At 47.1% G+C, this 25,582-nt stretch overlaps 1 protein-coding gene across 9 annotated transcripts in view; it reads right to left on the bottom strand.

Moving 5' to 3' along the window:
* The window catches only part of ARNT2 (aryl hydrocarbon receptor nuclear translocator 2), a 203,414-nt gene that overhangs the window by 161,252 nt on the left and 16,580 nt on the right, over nt 1–25,582 (bottom strand). The window contains exons 1-3 of one of the 9 annotated variants that reach the window (XM_061394577.1): nt 11,896–15,118; nt 11,747–11,791; nt 10,913–11,156 (exon numbers count right to left, since the gene is read on the bottom strand). The exons of 3 other annotated variants lie outside the window; for them this stretch is intronic. The gene's annotated coding sequence lies outside the window, so the exon portion shown is untranslated. Of the gene's footprint in view, nt 1–3,405; nt 4,435–4,519; nt 4,807–5,047; nt 6,046–10,912; nt 11,844–11,895; nt 15,119–25,582 lie in introns of those variants that run through there. 5 more of the 9 variants (XM_061394575.1, XM_061394576.1, XM_061394574.1 and 2 more) reach the window with 5 other exon arrangements.

Here is a 25,582-nt window from a genome sequence, read left to right as displayed (position 1 = left end):
AACATATATACACTTACTAGGGGCTTCCCTGGTGGCTCAGACGGTAAAGCATCTGCCTATAATGCAGGAGAGCCAGGTTCAATCCCTGGGTCGGGAAGATCCCCTGGAGGAGGAAACGGCAACCCACTCCCGTACTCTTGCCTGGAAAATCCCATGGACGGAGGACCCTGGTAGGCTACAGTCCATGGGGTCGCAAAGAGTTGGACATGACTGAGCGACTTGCCTTTTACTTTCACTATGTATAAAATCAATAACTAATGAGAACCTACTGTACAGCGCAGGAAACTACTCAGTGCTCTGTGGTGACCAAAACGGGAAGAAAATCCAAAAAGGAGGGGCTAAATGTATACCTATAGCTAATAGGTATAGATTTACCTAAAAGATTTACATTAGGTGCTTACCCGGTTCTAATCTCTTCATATGAGCTTTACATCCAGCCTACAAGAGAGGCATAAATCAGCCCATTTTACAGACCAGGGAGTTGGGGCAGAGAGAAGTCAGTGCTATGCCCCAGCCACAGGGCTGTGAAGGGGGAAAAAGAGCTCTCATGGGTCAGTCCCACCCCTGTAGGGCCCTCGCCTCCTCAACAGGCGCAGGCAGAGGCTAGGCAGCCAGCAGACCCTTTCCCAGGTAGGGGAGGTGGGGCGACAGGAGCCATCGTAACATCCAGACTCTAAATCACAGATCCAGGTGGACATTGTGTGTCGTGCAGAAAGTGTCCATGCTTTGGGGTCACTCTGTGGCCACAGGCAAATTATGGATCATCCCCTAAGCAACAGACTCCTCATCTATAAATAACGAAAATGCCCACATTATCCACAGTTACTATGGGGCTTAAGGAAGATCCCTTATGTCAGATACCTGGCAGAAGGTATGGTCCCTCTTTTCCTTTTACTTCCCCCCAAGACAAAAATGCTTTTTAAAGCAGATATTGTGTGTGCGTGTCTGTACTTTTCCAGAACCCTTGAGCAAAAGTTAGCTTCTCTATGCCTCAGTCTTCTGTTTAGAAAATGGCCATAATAAACAGTAAATTCCTCATGACATTGCTATGAGGATTTAAAAAGCTAATATCTGTAAAGCACTTAGCATGATGTCTGGAACATAAAAGGATGTCTAAGCCTTTGCTAAGTAACACACACGTGCACATGCTCAGTTACTCAGTTGTGTCCGACTCTTTGAGACCTCATGGACTGTAGCCCTCCAGGCTCCTCTGTCCATGGGATTTCCCAGACAAGAATACTGGAGTGGGTTGCCATTTCCTTCTTCTCCAGGGGATCTTCCCGGACCAGGGATCGAACCCACATCTCCTGTGCTGGCAAGTGGATTCCATATCACTAGTGCCACTTGGGAAGCCAGGTAACATATACACAGACACTAACAAAACTTAGTATAATTTCTTTCTGTAAGGAATTAGGTCACTTCTGCAATTTGGTTTTTATGGGTACGTCTCACAGGAGTGCAGGAAAGGGGACAGTGGGCCACAGAAGGGAGCTGGCCATATGACTGACTCCTCTGCAGCCCCCACGCAAAATGTCTTCAGGGTGATGCCCATGCAAAGGGAGGCCAAGAGGGGCTGCCACAGCCCCGGGAGCCTGAGCTGGGATTCTTGTCCTTCACTGACCTCACTCCAGCTCCCTACCCAGAGTTCTGCCTTTAACCTGGCTGGCCTGCCCCATACCCCACGGGAGGGTCAGCAGACAGGCCCTGAGAGTGCGTCCACTGGCTGCCCCCAACCTCCACTCTCCCAAGGTCCCTGAAGGACTTCACCCAAGCACACCCTCCGCACTGAACCAATGTGGACACGACTCCCTCCTGGCGACGCCATGCTCTCATCCATGAGAGCCTCACCTGAAGAGGTGCACGTGCCCCTATCACAGCTCTGGGACCCCACAGCCCTACACAGCTCTACTCGGCCTTCAGAGTGTTCACACAGCCCAGTAGGGGAGCCCAGAAATCCTGGGTGAACCATCCACATCCTTTCCACTCTAGTTTTCTTGGGTGTCCCAAGTGGTCATCGGCAAAGGAATTCCACTGAGAGGTGTGTGGAGGTCATGGTCAGCACCTTAAAAAAAAACAAAAACAGAGGCTTGGGACTTCCCTGCTGAACATCCAGGGAAGTGGCTAAGATTCCAGACTCCCAATGCAGGGGCCCAGGTTCCATCCCTTGTTGGGGAACTAGATCCCATGTGCTGCAACTAAGAGTTCACATGCCACAGCTAAAGATCCAAGTGCCACAGCTAAAACCCGGTGCAGCCAAATAGACAATATATTTTTTTTTAATAAACAGATAATGTAACCAGGGTAGGAGTAGTGAAAACTTTTTTCCTCCTCGTGGACACAGAAAAAACTAAAGATCCTGCATGCCGCAACAAAGACCCGGTGCAATCAAATATATAAATAAATAAATTTTAAAATGGAGAGGCTTGAGTGCCACAGAAACATGAACGCATCCTACTGATCAAAACACCACATATCAAAATGCAAATCGACCCTAAAAGCAGATGAAGAACTCGTCAGAGTAAGAGTTGTCACATGGGGCAAAGTCACTGCTCCCCGTCGCGTGCCCTCAGGATCTCCTCACCCCCGAGTCTCCTTTCAATCCCCTTCCATCAGGCCTGTGTCTCTGTCACCCTGCTAGGGAGCTGCCATGATCATGGGGGTCTCGTCTCCACCCCGCCCTTCTCTGCCGGGGGCAGCTGCCCACTCCATCACCAGACGCTCCTGGTTGCCAGGGGCCGCATCCTCTCTCTGCAACCTCGCAGGCCCCTCCTCCTCTCCTCAGCCAGCTGCCCCTCCTCTAGGACTCCAGGCGCTTACACAGCCCCCTCTGCTCTGCTCTCTCTCCAGGTGAACTCACGCAGGCAGCGGCATCAATACTGTCTCTTCAATGGCAATTCCCAAACCCAGCCATCAAGGCCTGCTGCCACATCCTCGCAGTCCCTCTGTCCCCTAGGTTCTGCTGCTGGCCTGTTGCAGGGCCTCCTCCCTTGGTCTTTCTGCTTCTATTCTCCCCCCTCATCATTCACAGGGGAGTTGGAGCTGACCGGTCCAGCCTTTGCTTCTTTCTATCCCCCAGCAGTTTCTCTCTGCTCTCAGCACAAATGTGGAGCTCCCAGCCAGTCCCTGGGTGGTCAGACTGCCGTCCACCTCTCCTGCCCACCTCTTGGGCTCTGGCCACACTGCCCCAATCGGTTTTATGAACACACCACATTCCCTCCCACCTCAGGGCCTTTGCATGCGCTATGTCCTGTGGCCAGAAAGTTCTCTCTTCTCTCTTCACCAAGCTAACTCCGACCACTCATTCAGATTCAGCTCAAACATCACTTTTCCAAGGAAGCTTGTCCTTGGCCAGTCCCTGCCCCTCCCATTCTAGGTCTGGTCCCTGGTGATTCATTCTTCTTGTACCTGCACTTCTCCTGTGAATGACTCAAGGTCACGATGGTCCAGGTGAAAGATGACAGAGCCTGAATGATGGAGCCACCAAGAGGCGTTCAGGAGGAAGGAGATGATGTCAGTGCCTCAGAATACATGATGTGTCATCGTCAGAGCCCAGAAGGGAAGATTCTAAAAAGCCTTGGTCACCTGATCCTCCTACACTGAGACTGCACAGGGCAAAAAATTTCTGGAGGAGGAAGAAAAATGTGGTTGGTTCGGTCGCATATTTACATCAACCACTCCATGCACTTGATATGTGGGGACTCTGGAGAAAAGTGGAGACATGAGTGTCTACACCTTCCTCCGCACTAAAGAGGCATCTGCTTCTAGTTCTGGCTTCATTGCCATGAGACTCAGTTTCCCCATCTATTCTTCAACTAAGAAATGGGGTTAATCAGGACATCCCTTCTTTATGCAGAAGCTGCTGTAAGAAAACAGGGCCTGTACCCACTACAAATAGCATTTGCAAAGCTCTGATTTTGAGCCAGGAACTGTGCTTCAAGTGGGAGAGCTGGCAACAAAAAGACCCCATCCTGCCACTGACAAGTTCAGTCCTGAGTGTGATGACACATAGCTGGGCAATTTCACACTAGAGCTGTGAGTTGTGCAAAAGACTGGACCCTGGGTGGTGGGAATGGCTGGGGAGATCCAAGAAGGCTTCCTGGAGGAGGCTGCATCTGCGCTATCTTGGCCAAGGACTGTAAATGTTTTGGGAAGGAATGAAGCATGGTGTGAAAGGTGCCCTTTTCCCAAATGGATTCCTTCTATTGCCCCATGATTTCTGAGCAGACTTACTCACGCCCCGCTTTGAGGGGCATGCCCTCTTGTTCCTGTCCTTGCAGGTATTTTCTCCCAAATGCAGCTCCCAACAGGATCTAGAATGAAACCCCCACCTCAAATGCAACCCTCCGGCATAGCTCCTTGCTCAGGATCTCTGGCCGTAACCAATGACAAACGCACAAACAGACATGCATAGCTCTATCCAGAGCAACCCCACCCCAAATGCCAATATCCATCCCCCCACCCCAGGAAACTCTGTTTCCTGTCACACACAGGGATGGAATGACTCTCTGCCCGCCCTTACCCAAAGTTGCAGGTTTTCAGCTCATTTCAACATCAGCACAAGCTGAGGCTTTTGAAAGCTTCACCATAACACAGAACACAGAGCCGGCTTACGATGCAGCATCTAGCTAAGGACTATTTCACATTTCAAATGCAGAGGTGGTGTATAGAATTTCTAAAACACAGTATAGGCAGTGAAAACCTGGGGGAAAATGTGAAACTTGAGAGCATTACAGATGAAAAGAACGTGAGAAAATGGAAAAACATTCTGTTTCATCTCCCCTCACTACTATTTCATATGAATCTAAATAAAGAAAAATATCCCTTGATTGTCACATTGCAAAAAAAAGATTAATGACATGCAAACTTTCACAATATGACAATGTAATATTTTAATAACCATTCAAATAAGCAAAAACCCAAAAGGGTTCCCCCCATGATTGGGAGGGAGTGAGGGGCAGCTAACCAAAGAAAAATGCCCTCCCCACTATTCATCTCTCTTAGAACAATTTTTTTTTCAAGGATAGCACATCAAATATCACGGCCATACCTTTACAGAGGGATTAAACAAAGATCTTTCTTCCTTGTGACCAACACCTTCTTGGGAGAATCTGTTATCCGTGTAGAAGAAATGTCAGAAAGCTCTGGGAGGAAATGAGTTACATTTGTATTCCGCTCAGAAAATGTCATCACAGATCTGTTTACCTTAACTGTGGACCATGATTCAGCCGTGACAACTGTCTTGCATACTGATCAATTTATTTGCAGCAAAATTTCTAATGTTAACTGCTTAGGTTCTGAAAAACTGGTGATTTGGATTTCTTGCGCAACCACAATCTATACTGAAATCTCTAGATTGTTATCAAAATATTTCAGCGAGAGATCAAAAATGAGTCCTCCTAGCAAGCAAGGGAGAAAGGGTCCTTTCCACTTCTGGAAGGAAGGCAAGGCACAGAACTCCCAAAGATCCTCTGGAGGGTGGGATTTTTATAGCACAATGTATAGGAAAAGGGTGCTTCCCTGGTGTCTCAGCTGGTAAGGAATCCACCTGCAATGCAGGAGACCCCGGTTCAATTCCTGGATTGGGAAGATCCCCTGGAGAAGGGATAGGCTACCTACTCCAGTATTCTTGGGCTTCCCTGGTAGTTCAGATAGTAAAGAACTTCCCTACAATGTGGGAGACCTGTGTTTGATCCCTGAGCTGGGGAGCTCCCCTAGAGGAGGGCATGGCAACCCACTCCAGTATTCTTGCCTGGAGAATCCCCATGGACAGAAGAGCTTAGCAGGCTACAGTCCATGGGATCACAAAGAGTCAGACACGACTGAGTGACTAAGCACAGCGCAACGTAGAAAAGGGACTTACTTCCCTAGCGGTTCAGTGGTTAAAAGACACTGCACTTCCAATGCAGGGGCATGGGTTCGATCCCTGGTCCGGGATGATTCTGCAGGCCTCAAGGTGTGACCAAACAAAACAAAACAAAACAAAACAATGTACAGAAAAGCCATTAGACTGAGAAGCAAGGAACTCTAACTCCAAGTCCTTTCTAGACTTTAACCTGTTGTACATCCTCTGTAAGGCAGCCTTCATCCACAAACAGGCAATAGTGTGGGGGGTGGGGGGATGGGGTGGGGAAGGTGCTCTCTGCAGCAGGGCAGGAGGTGCTGGACAGGGTAAGAGATGGCCATGGACCCAGGAAAAGAAGAAAAGGCCAGTCCTGCCTCCATCAGCTGACACCTCCCACCTGGACACAGAGCCCTGGCTGCAGGCCTGAGTCACTTCTCGCTGGCAGGCAGGTTTGGTGTTAGGGAACTGGAACCAGTCCCAAGGCAGCCTTGGGAGATGGCCTCCCACTCAGCTAATGATGCCTGCTTATGCAGAGCCCTGCTCCCTGGCCCGCCTGGGCCGTGCTGTGCCCTTTGGAATGCGGACATTGCACCAGAGTCTACTAGGGTACCAGCACTTGTATTGCTGCTCTGCCCAAGCCCACCTTGAACTTTATAAAAAGGGCAAAACCCAGACCCCCAGGGAGAAGACAGGTAGCCAATAATGGCAGAAGAAAGGTCGGGAGGTCACTGGTAAGGTAACAACTCTAGAGGAAGACAGTTAAGTGTGAACTCAGCACTCAAATCTGCCCACTCTGGGAGATGACAAACACAGGCCCATGTCTTTAACCACAGTGGGGCCTCCACCATGGATCATCTCATGCTTGAGTCAAATCAACAGCCAGAGACCATCAGAGGAAAGTGGGTCTCATGGGTCGGGCAGAATACAGGGCAGGTCACCTGGGTTGAAGGCTCGGGGTCAATCAATGGACAGGTTGCCCTGAGAGGGTCTTAGAGGGAGCCTCGCTTAAAACCCAGGTTAAAGAAGAGTCCTTGAGGCAGAAGGAGAGATGAAACTGTCTTCAAATATGCAAGACACCTTCCTGTATAAAGCAGAAGAGGCCACTTCTTGATTATTGCCGAGCCCTTGACATGGTGGCCAAGAATATGAAGGATAAGGGAAAAATGAATGACTCAGATGCATGCTGACTGTCCAAATACAGTTTGAAGTTGAACAGAAACCAAATGAACTAAAACATCTGACATAAAGTTAAAAGCTAATAAATTATGGAACACCCACACAGATAAAAATCACTCAACCATTAAATATCACGATTTCAAAGAATAATGTCATGGGAAAATGTTCAGGGTACATTAGTAGGGCAGGATACAAAAGCTTAGAGACAGACATAGATGTCAGGGATCCAGTGAAATTCAGCTTTACAATATTTACCCTAGCATCTGGCCCTGGCTTCTGAATGAATGGCTCAACCTTTGAATGGTCAAGCAGTGAAATACGTATTTCAGGATCGTTTCTGGCATCCTTGAACTTGTGGGTGATCAATGACCCTACAATCACACAGGTCATCATCATATCTACACTGATAGTATAGTAACAACGATCCCAAGACAAGGCATGCCACACGAACTTATTGTTCTCCAAATATTGTTTCAAACGTACACAGGCATTCTAGATGAGCTAAGATTGAGAATCTCCCAATATATAAGATACATGCGGCTTCCTTGGTGTTCCAGTGGTTAAGAATCCACTTGCCAATGCAAGGAATACATGTTAGATCCCTGCTGTGGGAAGATCCTACATGCCAAGTGGTAACTAAGCCCGTGCACCACAACTATTGAGCCTGTGCTCTTGAGTCTGTGCTCAAGAGGAGCCACTGCAACGAGAAGCCGATGCACCATAACTAGAGAGTAGCTCCCGCCCACGAGCAACAGTGAAGACCCAAGCTATTAGTAGATGCAGACTGCAATCCCTCAGAAGACAGATTCAGGAATAAGGAGGAATTGTAGTAGAATTGAAGAGCAGCAGAGAATGTTCCATGAGACAGGATGGGACTGTCTAAATGCCTTATAAATGATCAAGTCACCAAGAGAGTGCCAAGCAGGGCTTGGGGTGATATGGGGCCACCTTTATCCTGGGGACCCCTGCCATGACTACAGGGTTAAAACAAAGGACTTTTATCTTCCTAAGATGTATGACTATGTGATCTTCAACTACTTGGCAATAATGTATAGAGGTGGCTCAGTGGTAAAGAATCTGCCTGCAATGCAGGAGATGTGGGTTCAGTCCCTGGGTTGCGAAAATCCCCTGGATGAGGAAATGGCAACCCACTCCAGTATTCTTACCTGGAGAATCCTAGGGACAGAGGAGCCTGGCGGGTTACAGTCCATGGGATCTCATAGAGTTGGATACGACTTACAACTAAACCACCACCACCACAGCAATATCACAGTTAACCTCAACCTCTGTATTTTAAGGGTGTCCCCAGTGGCTCAGATGATAGAGAATATGTCTGCAATGCAGGAAACCCAGATCCGATCCCTGGGTCAGGAAGGTCCCCTGGAGAAGGGAATGGCAACCCAATCCAGTATTCTTGCCTAGAGAATTCCATGGACAGAAGAACCTGGCGGGCTTTCCTGGATCTGAAAGCGTAGGACACGACTGAGCAACTTTCAATTCACACTTCCATAGTCTAAAATGGAACTCCGTTTTTCCTTCCCAAACCATCTGGTAAGCTGATTTCCAGTCTTTCCATCAGCAGAACCTCACTTGTTTTCAGTCTGGAGGCCCCAAACTCCCTGTTTTCCTTCCGCTAGGGTTTTCTGAGCACCCGTCTTCTATCAGATACCACCAGTCACTGCCGCAAATGCAGAATGGAGTGGGGCAGTTCAGTGCAGAATCAATTTGAGCGGTGAACCAAGAAGTCACTCTTAAATGTCTCAGAAGAGAGGCAGACAGAGACACAAAGCAGCACGCTCAGGTCTCAGCAGAACAAACCAAAGCCACAGAGCCCCACCTTGCAAGTCAGGTGTCCTTTCTCACTTTTTCCACCGGAGTCTAGGATCTTATCACTCCAAACATGGATCACTACAATAAGCATTCCCGATGGCTCAGTAGGTAAAGAATCCACCTGCCAATGCAGGAGACACAGGAGACGTGGGTTGGATCTGTGGGTCAGGAAGATCCCCTGGAGGAGGAAATAGCAATCCACTCCAGTATTCTTGCCTAGAACATTCCATGGACAGAGGAGCTTTGTGGGCTACAGTCCAGGGGGTTGCAAAGGGTTGGACTCGATGAAGCTCACAAGCATATCCTAAAAATAATTTTGTGCCAATGCTAGGGATTGAAGGGTGTCCCCTTGGAAGTCATGTTGAAACTCTAAAACCTAATGGAACAGTACTTGGAGGTGGGGTCTTTGGGAGGTCATAAGGTCATAAGGATGACGCCCTCATGATGGAATTAGTTTCTTTTTAAGTAGAGATAGGAGAGAGCTGACCCACTCCAGTGTTCTTGTTTGGAGAATCCCAGGGACGGGGGAGCCTGGTGGGCTGCTGTCCATTGGGTCGCACAGAGTCGGACACGACTAAAGCGACTTAGCAGCAGCAGCAGCAGGAGAGAGTTGGCTTCCTCTCCTTGTTTCTCTGCTCCCAGCCTGGGAGGACTCAGAAAGAAGGTGGCCATCTACAAGCCAGGAAGTGAGCTCTTGTCAAGAACCAAACAGGCCGGCGTCTTGACCTCGGGCTTCCCAGCCTCCAAATGGTGAGAAAATGAATTTCTGCTGGTGAAGCCACCCAGTCTGCACTATTTCATTATCATGGCCCACGTGAAGATAGCTGTTCAACAGCACTGTGTCAGAAAGAACACCTTTCATTTTGAAATGTGTTCTAAACAAGATAATTTAGGGATTTCCCTGGTGCTCCAGGAGCTAACACTCCCAATGCAGGGGGTCCAGGTTCAATCCCTGGTCAGGGAACTAGATCCCACATGCCACAACTAAAGATCTCACAAACCACAGCTAAGACCCAGTGCAGCCAAATAAATATTATTTTAAAAAATAAACAAGATAATTTAACCAGGTTAGGAGAAGTGAAAACTTTGTTTCTCTTCATGAAGTCAGAGAGAAAATCACCCAGTGACTGATGACCACACCCTTGTGTTCACCAAATCCTTTCTTTCTTTGGCCCTGCCCCTCCTATGTAGTAGCCTTGGGAGAAAGGCACCATTAAGAAGTTGAGTTTTGCTCTAATTGAAAGAAGATCGAGAGGAACTGAATTCTGGTGGCAGCCTGGAGCTCCTGTAATTGCTGTTTTATGTCTTCTCTAAGATGATATCCTAAAACCCAACTCTACTTGTCCAGCTATGCTCAAAGTAGAAAATATGGGGACAAGGGGACTTTCCTGGCAGTTCAGTGGTTAAGACTTCATCTTGCAATGCAGGAGGTGTAGGTTTGACCCCTAATTGGGGAGCTAAGATCCCACATGCCTCAAAGCTAAAAACCCCCAAAATATAAAACAGAAACAATATTGTAACAAATTCAATAAAACCTTTTTTAAAAAATATGCTCAGTTGCTCAGTCGGGTTCTACTCTTTGTGACCCCATGGACTGTAGCCTGCCAGGCTCCTCTGTCCACGGAATTTTCCCAGCAAGAATAGTGGAGTGAGTTGCCATTTACTTCTCCAGGGGATCTTGGAGACCCAAGGATTGAACCCGAGTCTCCTATATCGCCTGCATTGCAGGCATATTCTTTACCAATGAGCCACCTGAGAATCCTTTTGAAAAATGGCCCACATGAAAAAAAAATTTTTTTTGTAAAAAAGGAAATATGGAGACCAGCATGACCCAGGAGCTGTTAGGAGCTACCAGTAAAAAACCAACATTTATCTTGAGAAGAAACACAGACCTCAAGACTCTACCTTCCTGGCCACAGAAGGAGTGAGGCAATCAATCACATTTCCATCTTTTCTCTTTTATACATACACCAATAAAATGATAAACCTCTAGTTCTAAAGTACTTAATTCAATTGAGCCTCATGGATGGACTGGGGAACCTGAAATAGAGATCATGGGCTTACCTGGTGGCTCAGATGGTAAAGACCAATGCAGGAGACCTGAGTTCAATCCCTGGGGCAGGAAGGTTTCCTGGAGAAGAGAATGGCAACCCACTCCGATATTCTTGGCTGGAGAATTTCATGGACAGAGGGGCCTGGCAGGCTACAGTCCACGGGGTCACAAAGAGTCAGACGTGACTGAGCAACTAAACAACAAGGATCAGAATCCTCAGGGGTCCTCCCGTAGAGATGCTATGGATACAGGCATCTTCATGGAAGAGAGTGGGAAAGAAACGTGCCCATTATGACTTCAGATTTTAAAACAGCCATTCAGAGAGCCACACTTGCAGAAGCACAAAGTCTATCCATTTAAAAAGTCAATGACTATACAACATTTCAGGCTCCCAGGAAGGACATTCTTGTTTGTCTGGAGCTATTTAAAGGCTCAAGTCCCTGTTCTGAGTGCCTGTTCATCTTCATCTTGATTATCTCATTTATGTTCATCTTGACAGAAGCAAGGCTACTCTAAGCAGACCTTCAGTGGACATCCCTGGTGGCTCAGACAGTAAAGAATCTGCCTGCAATGCAGGAGACCCAGGTTCAATCCCTGGGTCCTCCATAAATACGGGAAGGAAGATGATATCAAATAAAACTCCATGGGAGCTTCCCTGCTTGTCCAGAGGTTAAGAATCTGCCTGTCAATGCAGGGGACACGGGTTCAATCCCTGATTCGGGAAGATCCCACATGCCTCAGGGCAATTACTGAAGCCTAATCACCCTAGAGCCCGTGCTTCGCAACAAGAGAAGTCACCGCAATGAGAAGCCCGCACACTGCAAAGAAGTGTAGTCCCTGCTTACCGCAACTAGAGAGAGCCTGCACACAGGAAGAAGACCCAGCACAGCCTAAAATAAATAAATAAAAATTTTAGACAATACTTTATAAAAACTTCATGGGAGCTTTGTGCAAGCCAAATGAGGTAACTGAAACCTGGGAAACACAAACGCACCTGATCAACTAGGGATAATCCAGAATGTCTTGTACTGCCTGTCCCGACGTCCCCTTCTTCACTTCAGTGACAGTGCTGAGAACCACATCTCAGGTATGTCCCCCCTTCCACTCATAGTCTGCGTGGCTCAAGTGGGACCCAAATGCATACACCTCAACTAGAGAGCCCAAGTGCCACAACTGGAGAAGCCCACACGCTGCAATACAGATGGAGCACAGCCAAAAAGTAAAAGTAAAAAAGACCTGTAAACATAGAGCCAGATATGTTAAAGTCAAGACAAGGTGAGGCCAGATAAAACATCTAAAGCTGTGATGGAGACTCTCTTTAGAGAGAGAGTCTTTCTTTCTCCTTCCCAAAGGTGGGCACATGCCCAGGTCTGTTCAGAGCACTGCATGCCCTGGCAGGAGACCCCGGCTCAGCAATGTCATCTAACTTCTGCTGGAGTTTCACTGATGAGATGTAACGTCACCACCACTAGGGGGATTCTGCCTGAGATTAAAACCAGTACAAGGAGGGAGGGCGAGAGGACCTAGCGAAGATAAACAGGGTGAAAGGCACAATGCTAGCACCTCCGGATCTTTACCTGAAGCCAAGTGCCCACCTGGCTATCTTAACTTTAGGGACAATTATTGTTTGGTTTGAATTGGGCTTTTTTTTTTTTTTAGATTTTTTTTTTGATGTGGATCATTTTTAATGTCTTTATTGAATCTGTTACAATATTGCTTCTGTTTTATAGTTTTGGTTCTTTGGCTGCCAGGCATGTGGGATCTTAGGTCCCTGATCAGAGATCAAACCCATAGCACCTGAACTAAAAGGTGAAGTCTTAACCACTGGACCACCAGGGAAGTCTCTGGGATGTCTTCTGAGAGTGAAATAATCCTGACAAATATATTGTGACTTCCTTTTCTCTGTGTCTCCTCTCCTTCCTCTTCTTGCTACTCTCCTATTTCCCCTGCCCCCCTCCTCCCCTGCTTCATCTTCCCCATCTTTCTTTTTTCACCTCCTCCTTCTCTCCTTTCTCCTCCCCTTCTTTCTCCTTCTTCTCTCTCACAGACACAATGAATATTTGTAATCTGTATATACGAATTATTCGACAAGCACACTTCACCAACTACACTGCAAATTCTGTATTTGCAAAAACACCTCACTCGTTAATATGGATGGAAAATCCCTAAATAAAATCTTAGTAAATCAAATCCAGCATTATCTTACAATAATAACATTAAAAGAACTGTGCAGTGTTACCATGTTCCTTTTATTCCAGGAAGATGCAGATAATTCACCATTAGCAGATCTATTAATAGCTTAAATAAGCTTTAAAAAAAAGCCCTGAGTTTATCTCAATAGACGCTGAAAAGGACATGTGACATAACTGATCATGGGACTCGCTGCTTTGACAGGTTTGTGTTCCTAGTGTTAGGAGTTGCTGTGTGCTTCCACGCTTACTGCTCAAGGCTGCCATTGCTCAGATCCATTACGAATCATTTCTCAGATCCCTGTGGAAATGGTCCTTGAAGCCAGAATAACTCCAATGATAGGAAGGGCTAACACATACTGAGCACAGACACTGTCCAGCACACTGCTAAACACCGCTAAACACCTTACATCTCATTTCAACAGCTCACCTCACCTGCTCCTGAAGATAGGTATTTGTTATTATTCCATTTTACAGATAAGGAAACCAAAGTAACCCCAAATGGAAGGTCCCAGGCACAAGGAGGACTCTCTTTGCTTTATTGAGCAAAGAGAGTGATGAACACAGAATAAATATAAATATGCATTGACTATAAGTAAATAATACTAGCATGTGCTTCATGGGGTGATCTGAGGTGATGCTAGGCCATTTAGTATTACTAAAGTCTGCTGAGTGTGCGTAATCATGCTTCCAAAGTGGTAATTAACACGTATACTATATATGACCTCCAAACTAGCAGAGCAAGAAAGAAGAGAATGGTAAATATGACCTTCATCTCCAATAAAACAAAGGAGGGGGTAAGAAAAAGAAAAAGTGGGACAGAAAGGAAAAAAAGTGGTAGAAATAAGTCTGTACATATAAATGGTCCCAATAAAGGGACTCAGTTTTCTGGATTAGGAAACAAAGACTGTCAAACTATGCGTTAACAATAAATAAATAATTCATCTACCAGTTTCCTAATTTTGCTTCTTTTTCGGCACTGTAACTTCCTGATGGCCCACCTGAACTAAACAATAGACAGCCCATTTCCAATTCTCCTGAGTGCTGAAGGTCCAAAGGTGTCACAAATGACCAAGGGGGGGTCGTATTCCCCAGGAAACATGCATTGGATGTTCCAACAGCCAGCTGGAAGGGACAGGCAGCTTTAATTTGATGGCTAAAAATACACCAATAAGATGGGCGTTCACTGCAAGTGATAAGAAATTCATATCAATTATAAAATGTTGTTCGGTGCATTAAGATCAAAACCAACAAATCACAGGGTAATAATTTCTTCTTACCATTAGATGTTTTGACAATAATTTCATTTTTACTGATTTTAACATTGTGACCACAGCTTTCTTTTTGTCTGCACTGGCCTGACACACCAAGGCTGGCCCTTCTATTTTCAAACCTTTAAATCACTTTTTCCAATTTGTAAATAGTAGTACATAATGGTATAGTTTGGCTTCTTTTGTTTTACCCAATTAGAAAATCTTTTAAAAGAAAAAGTGAATCTAGATGCTTCTTTGAAAAGCCATTATTTTCTGGGACTTCCCTGGTGGTCCAGTGGTTAAGACTCCACGCTTCCAATGCAGCAGGTTCAATCCCTGGCTGGGGAACTAAGATCCCACATGCCGTGCAGCACAGTCCAAAAAAGAAAAAGAAAATAAAAGCCACTATTTTCCAATTAAAGGCAGCACAATGACATATGCCTCATCCTCTCTACCTTCCCAACACCATCCCATTAATGATAATAACAAACTTCTAACCCCTAATGCCAATGGGCTGACATTTCTCCCAAGGAATGAGACTGAAGGTTTGCTTTCTAAAGAAATATACCCCCTACATGGAAAACAATCAAGGAGCAGGGGAATGAGAGAAGAGATAGAGAATCAATCCAGGAGGTCTGCATTTAACTAACATGTCTTAACCACTGGAACAGGGAGCCCAGGTTCCATCCCTGGTCAGGGAACTAGATCCCACATACTGCAGCTAAAAGCTTACACACCACAACTAAAGATCCTGAGTGCTGCAACTAAGACCTGGCAGAGCCAAATAAATAAATTAATTAAAAAAAAATTTTTTTTAATAAAGAAATACAAATGTCAGGCCAATCTTCTTTCAACTTGACCACCGCCTACAGGCAGAGCCTCTAGAACCGGGCTAGAGGCTAGTTCTAGCCAGCACTGGGTATTAACAAGCAGGTCTAATTCCAGTGACTTAGCTACCTGTATATTGTCACCCTGCTTATTTAACTTCTATGCAGAGTACATCATGAGAAATGCTGGACTGGAAGAAGCACAAGCTGGAATCAAGATTGCCAGGAGAAATATCAATAACCTCAGATATGCAGATGACACCACCCTTATGGCAGAAAGTGAAGAGGAACTAAAAAGCCTCTTGATGAAAGTGAAAGAGGAGAGTGAAAAAGTTGGCTTAAAGCTCAACATTCAGAAAACGAAGATCATGGCATCTGGTCCCATCACTTCATGGCAAATAGATGGGGAAACAGTGGAAACAGTGTCAGACTTTATTTTTGGGGGCTCCAAAATCACTGCAGATGGTGATTGCAGCCATGAAATTAAAAGATGCTTACTCCTTGGAAGGAAAGTTATGACCAACCTAGATAGCATATTGAAAAGCAGAGACATTACTTCGCCAACAAAGGTCCGTCTAGTCAAGGCTATGGTTTTTCCAGTAGTCATGTATGGATGTGAGAGTTAGACTGTGAAGAAAGCTGAGTGCTGAAGAATTGATGTTTTTGAACTGTGGTGTTGGAGAAGACTCTTGATAGTCCCATGGACTGCAAGGAGATCCAACCAGTCCATTCTAAAGGAGATCAGTCCTGGGTGTTCTTTGGAAGGAATGATGCTAAAGCTGAAACTCCAATACTTTGGCCACCTCATGCGAAGAGTTGACTCATTGGAAAAGACTCTGATGCTGGGAGGGATTGGGGGCAGGAGGAAAAGGGGACCACGGAGGATGAGATGGCTGGATGGCATCACCGACTCGATGGACGTGGATTTGGGTGAACTCCGGAAGTTGGTGATGGACAGGGAGGCCTGGCGTGCTGCGGTTCATGGGTTCGAAAAGAGTCGGACACGACTGAGCAACTGAACTGAACTGAACTGAGCTACCTGTGTGACTGCGCCACCTAGTGGTCAATAGGCACAACAGCGCCTATGTTCTGGGAAAGGACCAGAATACCCAGCCTGAATGACAAAGGGAAGGAAGGGCTGCTAGCAGGCTATGGATGGAGACTGTGGATGCTCAACGGCACAGACTGTGCTGTGCTTTCTAACCAGGATAATCCCAGCACTTAAGCACCATGATTAACAAAAAGCAGACAGTTAATGAATACTGGTTGAATGCACGAAGACGAACGAATAAACTTAAAAAGACACACACGTTCTAATGCCCATTCTGTCCACAAAGTGTTTGTGAAATTGAAATGTCTTAGGATGCAGTCTGAGGCCCAATGAAGCCAGGTTTAAGAGGTGGAAGGAGAAAGGGTGGGGAAGAGTGCCAAGCCACTGCCTGCAGCGGCAACGTCCAGGCACCCAGGTATAATGTTTGCAACTGCAGCAGCCCTGGGCATTCAACGGGGGACCCTCCTGGGTGGGGCACCCATCACAGTCTGTCTAGAGGATGGAGGGGCCAGGAGGGAGACTTGTTCTAGGGTGATGGGACCCTCCCCCCACCCTACTATGCCAGTGAGGGAGGATAAAGGGGGGTGACAGGGCATTATGTATTGGTCTGCACTCAGGGGCAGGACCAAGACAGGGAGTCTAGCAAACAGGGAGGGATGGCAGGAAGGACAATCACAGCACAACAGGAGGGGAAAGCTGGAGTCCAGCGGGGTGGGGGCGGGGGCGGGGACTGCCACCACGGCTGATGGCCTTCTTCCCAAGGAGGAATACTGGAGCACGGACAGCTAATGACCCCCACATGCACAGAAGAGCCCCAGAAACCCAGACTGCCTACTGCACAAGAGCCCCATCTCTTTCATAAGCACATTTGGTTATTTGTTCCCCAAGTTTTCCCTGCCCAGCTGGAAAGCTGTCTGTCCTTCACTCCTGAACCCTGTGCTGTGTTCCATGTCCTGACGAGAAGCAAAGGCCCCTCTGACCCAGTGTTTACCATGTGCCAAGCCTCATCCCCAAAGTTCTTAAGTAGAACCATCTAATCCTCCTCAAAACCCAGCGAGGAGCCCCTCTATACAGGTAAGGAAGCAGTGGAAACGAGGAGGTAACCAGCCAGCCCACAAGCCACAGACACCAGGTCGGCCGTGGCCTGTCTCAACCCCAGGGGGCAGTGTCCTCCTCATCTCTGAATTCTGAGCACACAGCACAGTCAGTGCTTGATAGAGAATTCAGCGTATTTTACAGAGGGGAAGACTGAGGCCCTCACCTGTACCATCTCCCAGTGGATGGTGTTTACATCGTCACCACTCACACAGTCAGAGTCTGGGTTTTTACACACCTGCAGCACCCCACTCCAGTACTCTTGCCTGAAAAATCCCATGGACGGAGGAGCCTGGTGGGCTGCAGTCCATGGGGTCGCTAGGAATCGGACACAACTGAGCAACTTCACTTTCACTTTTCACTTTCATGCATTGGAGAAGGAAATGGCAACCCACTCCAGTGTTCTTGCCTGGAGAATCCCAGGGACTGGGGAGCCTGGTGGGCTGCCGTCTATGGGGTCGCACAGAGTCAGACATAACTGAAGCGACTTAGCAGCAGCAAGATGACCCAGCATGAACTACTGGAGTGATCTGAACATTTCCACCCTGTCTGGTTCCTTTGGGTCTTTGATGAAAGAGAAGTGGGATCGGGGAGGGAGAGAAGGACAAGGGAGGGAGGACAAATGGAAGAAAGGAAGAGGTGGAGGAGAAAGAGATAGAAGGAGGAAGAAATAAGGAAGGAGACAGGAGAGGGAAGGGAGCAGAGAGGAGAGAGCGAGGAGGGGGAATTCTCGGACCTTGGGAAAAACTCAGCAAGTTTCTGCAGGCAAATTACTCACCCCCCACATCTGATTTTTAAGTCACTAGGTCTTTCTTTAGGAAGTTACAATAAAATGCAAATGTGTTTTTAAATGGACCGTAGAAGCAGCAGCAGACTTCCCTCGTGGTCCAGTGGTTAAGATTCCATACTTTCAATGCAGGATGTGCAGGATTCCATACACAGCGCAGCCAAAAAAAAAAAAAAAAGCAGCAAATTCACTTCCTAAAATAAACACAAATACATATCTAACCCTAGATATGCATCAGCCACAAAGAACAGGTCAAATCATACACTAATTACTGTTTGAATGGAGATCTGACTGTTAATTGCAACGCGTTCCAGGAATTCCACATGAGCAACTTACCTGAAAAGCTTTCCAATTTGTATGTCAGGAAAGTTGATAATTAAACCCTTCAACTTCCTATTGACTTTATTAGAGATATGATCATCCTTACATAGTTAGATTATAATTATTTGTCAAATGAAGTCGATACTTATTTAGGAAAATGTTACCCTTACAGTCTTTAAAAAATAGAAAAAAACCTGGGACTTGTACTTGACAAGGAACACCTGAAGCTGCCTATGATTGGTGTATAGAACCCACAGAAGTTTGCCGAGCACACAGGGAAGGGTTTCCCAGGCGGCTCAGATGGTAAAGAATCTGCCTGCAATGCAGGAGACCCAGATTTGATCCCTGAGTCACGAAGATTCCCTGGAGAAGGTAATGGTTATCCACTCCAGTATTCTTGCCTGGAGAATTCCACGGACAGAGGAGCCTGGCGGGCTACAGTCCATGGAGTCACAGAGAGCCAGACACGACTGAGCAGCTAACACACTCTCTGCATCCACACAGGAAAGGGCATCTGGAACCACTAATCACCTCTGCTTAGCCTTGTCTGCACAAGACCTTGACTTATCAACCCAGAATCTTGCTTTTTAAGTAATGCCTGCTAAAAACAGCCTTGTGATATAACATCACTTTTGTTGTGTCCCTGATAACAGACACGTTTAAAAGCCTAATCCCAAGGTCATTGTGCAGCAACATCAAACAAAACCAGATTGCGGGGTATTTTACACAGTGACTGGCCTGTACTCAGTAAAAACGTTATGGGTGGGGGGCGGGGGGGCAGGGGTGGGGAATCAGGGCAGTTATTAAAGGAGCAGTTAAATAAAGGAGACTAAAGAGACATCATAAGTTGTCATCCTAGATTAAACCTAGAGCCAAAAAAATGGTTTTGGCTATGAAGAACAACTGGTAAAAATGAATAAGGTTTTCAGCTTAGAATACACTGTTATATGGATGCCAACCTCCCGATCTTGCTCATAAATCACAGTTCTGTAGAAGGATGTGCTTATTTTCAGTTTACACACATTCAAGTATTTAGAATTAAAATGAGGCCCAGGTTCGATCCCTGGGTTGGAAAGAGCCCCTGGAGAAGGAAATGGCAACCCACTTTAGTATTCTTGCCTGGAGAATTCCATGGACAGACAAGCCTGGTGGGCTACAGTCCACCGGGTCACAAAAGAGTCAGACATGACTGAGCGATTAACACTTTCATTTTCATTTTTGTCTACCAGGTATTATCAAATTGTTCAGAAAAAAATTGTTCAGAAAATAGACGAAAAAAACCTGAAGAAACTGATGAAGCAAACGTGAACGTTAACATTTAAGGAATCTAGATGATGGGCATACAGGAGTTCTGTAGTCTTAAGACGTTACTGTAAGCCTGTAATTATTGCAGCATAAAAAGTTACTAAAAACAAAAAAAATGAACCTTGTCATGGTCACGCTGCTTTGCATTGGTTTTAAATGTAGGAGACTGGGTGACCAAACCATCCATCCATCCATTCATTCAATAATATTAGAGATGTTGTTGTAGTTTAATTGCTAAGTTGTTTCCGACTCTTCTGCGACCCCATGGACTACAGCCCACCAGGCTACTCTGTCCATGGGATTTCCCAGGCAAGAATACTGGAGTGGGTTGTCATTTCCTTCTCCAAGGGATCTTCCTGACCCAGAGATGGAACCCGTGTCTCCTGCTTTAGCAGGCAGATTCCTTACCACTGAACCATGTGGGAAGCTCCTAATATCGAGGCTCCTACAGTGGAAAAGAAAATCTCAGCTCTAAGCGAAATGAAGCAACTTGGGGTTTCTGGCAAAGCCCCACCTACATGCCTTGAACTCTTGATGCCTTAGACTCAACAGGTCCAGGACTGAATCCATCACCTCCCTGCCCCTTCCACCAAAATACCCGCAAACACTGGGACTTCATCAACAATCTCTGTCTTGGGAAATGGTACCCTGCCTTTCCAGGGACTGCATCAGGAACCTGGCCATTGCCGCGCTCACCAGCTCCATCTGATCCATCATCTGGTTCTGATCTGGTTCTGTTGGCTTCATCTCAGAGGTTCACCTGCTTCTCTCCATGTCCGCTGCCACCTAGAGAGGGCCTCTGCAGTCCCTTCCCTGGACCGTGGGGATGGACGCCCTCAGCCTGTAGGCCTGATTCAACAGCCAGAGAGGTCTTTTCAAAATTCACCTCCTGCTCACAACACTTCAATGGCTTCCTATTGCATCTGGATACAAAGACACCTTTTCCCCCTAATACTTACTTTAATAATACCGTCCTGCTCATGACTCTTTAATAAACAACCAGTTCTCCCCGCAGGGATCTCCGTGGGCATGGGGACCACGCCTGGCTTTGCACACTGCTGTGCATGCACAGTTGGCATTCAATTAATATTTGCTTAATTAGGTGGATAAGCAATTACAATAATTAATGTCAGGCTTGGACCAGTAAATGGAGAGTGATGCCATTCACTGCTGCAGGGGACCTGGGGAAGGGGTACTGGCTTTGCAAAATGAGGGGGACACGTGGACGGAGATGCTGGGTGGGCAGCAGGAAATAGAGACCTGTGGTTTGTGAGGCTGACGTTAGGAAAAGGCATATACTCTGGTGCTAAAATGAGCTGTGCACCCTCAAGCCAGCGGTCCCCAAACTTTTTGGCACCAGGGATTGGACTCGTGGAAGACAATTTTTCTACAGACAGGCAGAGGGGTAGAGGGGACGGTTTGGGGATGATTCAAGTACCTTACATTTGGTGGCTCAGATCATAAATAATTTGTCTGCAATTCAGGAGACCTGGGTTCAATCCCTGGGTCAGGAAGATGCCCTGGAGAAGGGAATGGCAACCCACTCCAGTATTCTTGCCTGGGAAATCCCATGGACAGAGGAGCCTGGTGGGCTACAGTCCATGGGGTCGCAAAGAGTTGGACACGATGAGTGACTTTCACTTCACTCACTTATTTCTATTATTATTACATCAGCTCCACCTCAGATCATTAGGCATTAGATCCCAGAGGTTGGGGGCCCCTGTTCCAAGCCATTCCTGTAACTCTCTCTCTCTCTGCCCTTCAGGAGGAGCTGGTGGGGGTCCACGTTCTTGCCTGTCCGTAAAAGTCCACCGGTCATTGGCATAAGACTGTCCCAATACTGCCTGTTGAGGAGACCAGCTGCACACACAGTGCAGCCAACCTATTTCACTCAGAATCTCTCTACCCACCCAGAACCCGGTACAGGGGGGCAGAGGGGTGCCCAGGGAAGGCTGGATGAACCGAATTAGAAGTTTTCTGGTCTGAAATGCTTTCAAAGAGAAAGAACACAGCTGTGATCCTTGATCACATTCATTCATTTCATTCTTTGGGGGGCTTGGAATCCATCAAGCATATAAAATTACAGCAAATGAACCCAGATGAGGCCTCATTTCGAACTTGCTGATGTGATAGAAAGAGCAATGCTGTTCTAAAAATAATAATAAAAAAAATTCATGCAGTTCTGTTATTTCCATTTAAATTAACTTTCACTGTGGATATCATAATTTTCTGAAAAGTACCATCTAGTTTCTAAAGCCACCATGGTTTCTTATTCTGAAGTGGTGGCCTCGGGGGCCAGCCTCTTTGTGTCCTGTCAGCCACATGCCCCATGGAACTCTCAAGTTCCTTTCCCAGTGGCCACTGCCCAGAGACCCACGAGAAGTCCTGTCCCTGTAGACCGGGGTTTCTCAGCCTCCCACTGGTGACCCTTAGGGCTGGATCATTCTTTGTGGTGGGAGCTGCCCTGTGCTCTGGAGGATGTTTGCCAGCATCCCTGGCCACTACCCCCAAGATGCCACCTCCCCCCACCTTCCCACCCACCTTGGTATTGTGACAACCAGGAATGCCCCCCGCCTCCACAGCTCATAAGCACTGTATGGACACATCTCTGGGCCCCCGTGTCTGGGTTCTTAGATGCTCTGCCACTTGGCTCAGTCAGAGTCTCTTCAAATAAGAAAGAGAATAGCATCTGGTGATAACTAGGAATAAAATGCTTCCCTGGTGGCTCAGCAGTAAAGAATCCACCTGCCAATGCAGGAGACGTGGGTTCCATCCCTGGGTCGGGAAGATCCCCTGGAGAAGGAAACGGCAAACTGTTTATTTTATTCCAACATAGAATTAATTTACAATATACAATATGTAATATACACTAAAATTCTATTTTGTATTAATTTCTAATGTTTTTTAAGATCTGTAACAACATATGCAAAAATATTAATAGCGGGTAGGAGAACTATCTTAGCATTTTTGTGTATTTTTCAAATTTCTTATCATCCACACATTATCTTTCTTGTTGTATTCAGGGAAAAAGTGATTATGGGGGAGAAAGAAGTCAGTTCCTCAGAAGGGTGCTGGGAGAAGACCCTCTCTAGGCTCCGCTCAGCTGCCCTCGAAACATGCCTGGAGCAGTAAAAAATGCCCCACACGATGTCCAAAATCAAGAACTCCTTACTGGTGAACATTTTTGCTTTGCTATGAATTTGCCCAGAAAATGGCCCAACTGTCACAGTCTGGAAAACCATGCAGGCTCTGCTTATATGAAAAGGGCCTCACTTCCAACTGCAAAGCCAGTGGTCCTCAATGCCACCTTCCTGAGACCCGTGTCGACCCCTGGGTTGGCGGGGTGGGGTAGGCAGGTGAATGAGAACCAGCCCAGGGGGCCTTATCCATGACTGCTGGTGCGCACACAGGACACAGCAGCAGTTTCACACCCAGAGCAGAAGGCTGGGAAGGGGAGCACCCTGTGGGATTTCCACAGGGAATCTGGTGAGCATACGGGTCTTCCGAGACTACCAATTGGTCCCCAGGCTGCTACCAGTCTGACCTGTTCTCCTTCTGCAGCAGCGGTGGTGGTGGTTGTTTAGTCGCTAAGTCATGTTTGACTCTTTGTGACCCCATGGACTGGTCTGTCCAAAGAATTTCCTAGGCGAAAATCCTGGAGTGGGATTTCTTTCCATTTCCATCTCCAGGGAATCTTCCCAACCCAGGGATTGAACCCAGGTCTCTGCATTGGCAGGCGGATTCTTTATCACTGAGCCACTGATAAAGGCATCAGGAGAACCTCTTCCAATGGAGTAAGAATTCAAGCTGAGACCAGAAGGAAACAAAAGGAGTGGCATGGGAGAAAACGGTTAGGTGTGGGGAGTGGGTAGGAGACAGTAGGAAGGACAGGTGAGCAGTTCTTCATCCTCAGAAGAGAACACAGCAGCACAGGCTAAGGCCCTCAAGTGGGAAAGGGCTTGACGAGAAGTGGGAGACCTCGCTTTTCTTCACTGAACAACAAGTTCTGTGTGTTCAGCTAGTCCACCAGCTTGACCCGCATGACAGCGGCTCTACCTGCTTCTGTGTGAGGACCTCTTTGGCTCCCCATGCAGTGGATCCCACCCCTGGGCAAGTCTACTGCACGCTCCTTTCCTAAGGACAGCCCAGCACTGAGCTGACACTCGCAATGGAGGTGTAGTTCTGGAAAAGATACAGAAGTAACTTCCCCATGTATCTCAGCATAGGCCGAGGATGAGGCAGTTATGGAGGTGATGCTGGGGGACTCAAGGGATGTGGTCCAGGTGTTCCACTCTCGGAGAGCTCACATACCCCAAGGAAAGGCCTTAGAGAAGCTGCTGAGAGGCTGGCAAACACCACTCTTCACTTACATCTCCAGCCCTGGTTGCTCAAATCCACTTGGCCCACGGCCTCCCAGCAGCTCCCTGCCAGTGTCTCCATGGGACCTCCACCACAGTGCTAAGTGCAGGAGCCTCACGGACACCCCACGGCCACATGCACCTCACTATCTCCCCATCATCTCCTACCACCCAGGTGTTAGGAGTCAACCTCAACTGTTCTTTCCCCCAACCCCACACCATATATGGTGCTAACCCAAAAAAGGGCTGCTGCAGGCAATGTGGCCAAGGATATAACTGGTGTCTCTGGAGCTGCTCAGCATAGCAGTCTGCCCTCCAAATAGATCTCAACTCCATCCCCTTCCCTCCATGCTCACCGCCGCCCTTGTCCATGTCAACAAGCTCTAACAGGATGCTGGCTTCTCCTCTTGCCTCCGTCCAGTCCACTCTCCATACAGCAGTCACTGCAGGTGGTACCACGTACCTCCCCTGCTCAAGACCCTTTGCGCTCTCTATTGCTCTTAGCACCAAATCTCAACCCCTTATCCCAATCCATGCCTCCCATGAGTGGCTTCTACTCCCTTCTCCAACCTCCCACATCACCATCACCCCTGGTCACCCAATGTTCTCTGGCCACCCTGGCCTTTTCTGGGTCCTCAAACCAGCCCAGCTCTTCCCAACTTCAAGCTAGCACAGCACCTAGCTACCGATACATACTAGTTACTCAATAAATCATGCCCGAGAAATAAATATATCTCTTTTTCAGATATCACTCCTGTTTTTTGACAGAAGCTACCGCAGATGGTGACTGCAGCCATGAAATTAAAAGACACTTGCTCCTTGGAAGGAAAGTTATGACCAACCTAGATAGCATATTCAAAAGCAGAGACATTACTTTGCCAACAAAGGTCCGTCTAGTCAAGGCTATGGTTTTTCCTGTGGTCATGTATGGATGTGAGAGTTGGACTGGGAAGAAAGCTGACCACCGAAGAATTGGTGCTTTTGAGCTGTGGTGTTGGAGAAGACTCTTGAGAGTCCCTTGGACTGCAAGGAGATCCAACCAGTCCACTCTGAAGTAGATCAGCCCTGGGATTTCTTTGGAAGGAATGATGCTAAAGCTGAAACTCCAATACTTTGGCCACCTCATGTGAAGAGTTGACTCATTGGAAAAGACTCTGATGCTGGGAGGGATTGGGGGCAGGAGGAGAAGGGGACGCCAGAGGATGAGATGGCTGGATGGCATCACTGACTCGATGGACTTGAGTCTGAATGAACTCCGGGAGTTTGTGATAGACAGGAAGGCCTGGCGTGCTACGATTCATGGGGTCGCAAAGAGTCAGACATGACTGAGCAACTGAACTGAACTGAACTGAACTGAAAAGGCTATTGGACAGAAATGGTATGGACCTAACAGAAGCAGAAGATATTAAGAAGAGGTGGCAAGAATACACAGAAGAACTGTACAAAAAAGATCTTCACGACCCAGATAATCACGATGGTGTGATCACTCACCTAG

Source organism: Bos javanicus, chromosome 21 (genome assembly GCF_032452875.1).
Source record: "Bos javanicus breed banteng chromosome 21, ARS-OSU_banteng_1.0, whole genome shotgun sequence".
NCBI classification, from domain to species: domain Eukaryota; kingdom Metazoa; phylum Chordata; class Mammalia; order Artiodactyla; family Bovidae; genus Bos; species Bos javanicus.
Note: the sequence above shows the minus strand (reverse complement) of the source record. Positions and strands in the feature narration are given on the sequence as shown.